Source organism: Equus quagga, chromosome 7, assembly GCF_021613505.1.
Source record: "Equus quagga isolate Etosha38 chromosome 7, UCLA_HA_Equagga_1.0, whole genome shotgun sequence".
Classification (NCBI taxonomy): Eukaryota; Metazoa; Chordata; class Mammalia; order Perissodactyla; family Equidae; genus Equus; species Equus quagga.
The window spans coordinates 29,801,708-29,806,587 of NC_060273.1; the positions used below are offsets into that span (position 1 = coordinate 29,801,708).

General features: G+C 57.5%; 1 protein-coding gene across 3 annotated transcripts in view; it reads right to left on the reverse strand.

Moving 5' to 3' along the window:
* The window catches only part of C7H7orf50 (chromosome 7 C7orf50 homolog), a 148,345-nt gene that overhangs the window by 31,965 nt on the left and 111,500 nt on the right, over positions 1-4,880 (reverse strand). The window contains exon 1 of one of the 3 annotated variants that reach the window (XM_046665790.1): positions 115-158. The exons of the other annotated variants lie outside the window; for them this stretch is intronic. The gene's annotated coding sequence lies outside the window, so the exon portion shown is untranslated. Of the gene's footprint in view, positions 1-114; positions 159-4,880 lie in introns of those variants that run through there. 3 annotated transcript variants of the gene reach the window in all.

The following is a 4,880-nucleotide window of genomic DNA, read 5'->3' on the forward strand; positions in this document are numbered from 1 at the left end:
GGGCGGGGGCGCGGGGAGGGCCGCCCGGGGGACGCGCGGCGGGCCGGGGTCCGGGCGCAGGGCCGCCCCCGCCGGCCCCCTCCCCGCGCGCCCTCTCCGGGCCGGCGCACTGACCTCGCGTCCAGGCCGTCAGGTCCGCCAGGCCGGCCGCAGCCCGCGCGCACTGCGCATGTCAGGCCGGCCGGCGGCTGGAACCAGATCCAGCCGGCCCCGCGCTGACGCCAGCGCGCCGGCGCGCCGCCTGTGGGCGTGGCTCGTGCGGTGGGCGTGGCTCCGGTGATGGGCGGAGCCCGGAGGTGGGCGGGGCCGGCGGCCGCACGTGGGCGCGGACCCCCTGCCCGGCCTGGTCTGTGTGGCTCGCGGAGTCAGGGCAGGATGACTGCCCGGCTAAACCACCATGCCAGGTGCCAGGTTCCTCATTGAACGAGGTTGTTGAGACGGCAAACTGGGGCTCGCGGCAACTTCTGTCCACAGCTGGGCAGCCAACTGGCAGAACAGTGGCCAGACCCAGGAGTCTCCCTGTCCCCAGGCCCTGCTTCCAACTCTCCCCACCCTGCAGTGGGGCTAGACTCCCTGGCAGCACCCCCAGGTGGGAGGCAGGAAAAGCACCTGGTGCAGTGCCCCCCAGCTGCTCCCCATTTCTTTGCCCATCACAGGACCCAAGTCTGAGTGACCTGCAGGCTTTGGTCCAGAGTGCTGTCATCCCCACGTCTCCACCACCCGCAGCAAGGAACCCTCGTCCCCTTGAACCTGGCCTGCTGTCTCCTCCCCAGGGCCTTTGCACACACCACCTTGCCTGCAGTGCTCACAGCTGGTCCTCCTCGCTTCAGATCCCATGTCGATCCTCAGGGAAACCTCTGCCTCACCTACAGAGCACCCTCCCAACACCACAGCCCCCAGCACTCCCAAGGTGGTGACATAACAACCCCCTAGAGGTCTGTGATTAATGTCCAGTCCCTCCATACGGTGAGCTCCACAGGGGAAGGGCTGTGTCTGCTCAGCACTACACTGACATCACCCAACAAAAACCAGGTGCTCAGCAGAGGCTCTTGTCAGGAGCCTGCCCAGACCACCCCAGGCCTGCAGCAGGCTCTGGAGGTGTGGCTGGGTCCAGGGGGGCTGTCCTTGGCCCGTCTCACCCACCTCTCTGGCAAAGGTCAGCCGCCGGGCGTCCGGGGACGCGCTGTATTCTGGCTGCTGAGGCATGCTCCAGAAACCGTTTCTTCACTTGCCCACTGTGCCCCAGCTGGCAGTGTGGGCTTCCTGCTCTGGGTGTGGGTGTCCCAGCTGGATAAGGATCTCCAAGGGCCCAGAGCCAAGGCCCCATCTTTTTGTGCTTTTCCTCTTGGCTCTTTCAGCGCTACCCACAGGCCCATCCACACAGAGGCTTGCTCAATAGTGGCGGTGGGGACAGGCCCACAGGGACTGCAGAGGCCTGGAAGGATGGCAGGAGGAGGTCGGGTGGGAAATTGCCTGCCCACTACCAAGGCCTCTGTGCTGAGTGTGCTCACCTGCACAACTTGTTTAATCCCTGGGATGCTGGTGTGGGCACTCCCACTCTACAGATAAGGAAACTGAGACTCGGAAATGGAAAAAAAAAAAAAGACACCACTTTCCAAGATTGCCAGTCTCACGGAATAGACTCAGTTCTGGGTTTCCTGGGTCCCGCGGGATCTGCGAGCTCATTGTGTGGTGTATCCCCAGTGTCAATCCTCTCACCCAAGAACCTCAGATCTGGGTTCTCTGCCCCACTGTCTGGTTCCGGTGACTGCATGGGCCGCCTTGGGAGACTGGACAGAGAGCAGAGCCAGAGAGAGCTGGGCTGGCGGCAGGGTGGACGGGCACAAAGGTGCTGGCTGAGGACGCCACACATGGGGACATGTGGCTCAGAGTGGGCTTCACTCCCTCCTCCAGCCACCTTGTTACCCACACTTCACAGCTGAGGCAAGGGAGGCTCGGCGGGGGTGTGAAACGTGCCAGGGACCCAGTGTTCCCTCCTAGGCCCTTCTCTGCCCAGCCTGTAGGACATGCTGTTCCCCGAGGCCACATGCAGAGACCTGGGGCTGGCAGGTGGAGCTGCCCCTAGCAGTCATCTGTCCCGGGGCCTTGTCAGAGAGCAGCAGGCACAGGGCCGCTCACTGCACCCCTGGGGTTCAGCAGAGGGGCCCCAAGAGGCATGGTGCCCAGTTCAGCCCCAAGAGCCTTTGCAGGCGAGGCCCAGCTGTGGAGTGGGAGAGGCCTGCCCACTGTGTGAACCAGGAAGCAGTGGCTGGCCCACCCCGCGGGAGCCCAGAGACCCTCGAACCCCACCCCCAGGCACCTGAGCTTGGTAGCTGTGGTCAGGAAGAGCGAGTATAAGATGGGGGCCGGCACGCCCTCCGTGCATACTTGTGAACAACGTCTTCACACGAGACTCCCCCCTAAGAGCAAAGGACGCCGTAGGGTACATGGCAGACAAAATTGCCTGCTGCCCCATGTGGAACGTTTGTGTCCCCTCGGAATTCAGCCTGACCCCGGGGGATGGTGTTTGGAGGCGGGCTCCGGGGTGATGCAGGCCATGGGGTGGGGCCTCAGGATGGGATGGGTGCCCTGATCAAGGAGGCCCCGCAGAGCTCCCCGCCCTCGGCCACGTGAGGACGCAGCGAGAAGACAGCCGTCTGTGAACCAGGCCCTCACCAGAACCCGACCTGCAGGCACCTCGATCCTGGACTTCCAGCCTCCAGACTGGGAGAAATAGTGTCTGTTGTTTACAAGGCCCTCAGCCTGTGGTCTCTGGTACAGCAGCACCTGTCCACAGCGAGATTCCATCAGAAGACTCAGGAGAAGAATTCGGTAGGAGAGGCGGAAAGTGGGTTTATTCATATTTTGTCATTTAAAATGGTTGGGGGAGGATGGAGGTCAAGGAAAATGGCGCTGGGAAGGTGGCAGTTGAGGAGAGACCCAGAGGTGAGGGGACGGCCCTGGGATATTTGGGAAGGAGGTGGTCCAGGCAGAGGGGACAGCAAGCACCCAATCCTGGGGAGGGGGCACAGAGGTCCCTGTGAGCCAGAGAAGCCAGGGTGGCTGGGGCAGGGCGGGTATACAGCAACCCGGCCGGGCTGGCGTTCTGGAAATTGCCACCTTCCCCCAGAGCCACTGAGAATTAGCTTTCAAAACCAGCATGCCAGGTACTCCAAGATCACGTGGTCATCCTGAGTCATTAAGGAAAGAAGAAATATGTCTGACATAGACATCATTAACCAGAATGTTTGGTCCATCAGCGTGCCCTATTTCCGGGGCGTGCCACTTCCCGGACAACCATCGCCGGAGAGATGTGCTGGAGTTTGAAACACCCACTGGGATGCAGACAGCCGCTCCCAGCCTACCAAGCACCCGCCCACACCGCTGCCTCCCGCTCAGCCCTGCCAGCAGGGACAGGCCCTCCAGGAAGCAACCTGTTTAGTGGATGGAAAGTATGTGCAGGGGGAGCGGCAGTGAAGCCCCAGCCCCGGTGAGCGGGGTTTGCTGTCAGCCACAAGCAAGAGGAAGCCAGGCGAAGTACCACTGGAGGCCGTCAAGGCCGGCCCAGCCCCTCAGCCCTCCAGAGACAGCCAGGCTCTCGTCTCTCAGCCGGCTCGACCCCTCCCTCTCTCCGGCATGGCAGGGCCTCGCTGTCACTAAGGTTGTGGATGGTCTTTGGGAGGTGGAGGCCCCAGACGCCTCCGATTCCAGAACCTCTTATCCGAGCCCAAATGGTTTCACTGGAGTTCTTTTAAACCCTTCAAGAAGAATTCAGGCCCATTCTATACAGTCTCTTCCAGAAACGGAAGAGGAGGGGTCACTTTCCAATTCCTTCGATGTGGCCAGTATTCTCCTGAAACCAAAGCCAGACAAAACCACTGCAAAAGAAAGTAAACCACAGACCCAAATTCCTCATAAATATAAACGCAAAAATCCTATCCATCGACGTATAAAACAATTATACACCAAGACTGAGCGGAGTTCATTCCAGAGATGCAATGTTGGTTCAACTTTCAAGAATCAATCTATATAATTCACTCTATCAACAGGCTAAAGGAGAAATATCCCATGATCGTATCAATTGATACAGAAAAAGCATTTGACGAAATTCGAAACCCATCCATGATATAAATTCTCAGAAAACTAGTAATAGAAGGGAGATTCCACAATGTGATAAATAACATCTATAAACTGTGCCTCCCCCACTACATCAGGCAGAAGGCAAGGATGCCCACTTGCGTCACTGCGGTTCAGCACAGGACGAGAAGTTCTAGCCAGCGCGACAAGGCAAGGAAAGGGAATTGAAGGCATTCGGACTGGAAAGGAAGAAATAAAACTGCCTATATTTATAGATGGCGTGATGCTCAACAGAGAAAATCCCCAAGGAATGTAGAAAATAAGTCCTGCAACTCATGAGTGAGTCCAGCAAGATTGTAGGACAAGATCAGCACACAAAAGGCAACTGTATTTCTATCCATGAGCAATGGGCGCTCGGTAAACGAAAATTTAAAATACACCACCGTTTACAATTGCTCAAAAAGACAGAAATAGTCGTAAATCTAATAAAACATGTACAGGACCTGTATGCTGAAAACTAAAAAAGAAACCAAAGAAGATCTAAATAAATGGAGAGACACACCGTGTTCATGGATCGGAAGACGACAGAGCCAAGAGGTCAATTCTCCCCAAGTTGAGATGCAGGTTTAAGCAGTTCCTACGAAACCCCAGCATGATGTCTTGTAGGTATGTACAAGATCATTCTGAAATTTGTATGGAAAGGGAACGGAGCTAGAATAGCTAGAACAATTTTGACAAAGAAGAATAAAGATTTCCAGACTTAGTATGTAGCTACAGTAACCAAGACAGTGTGGCATTGGCGG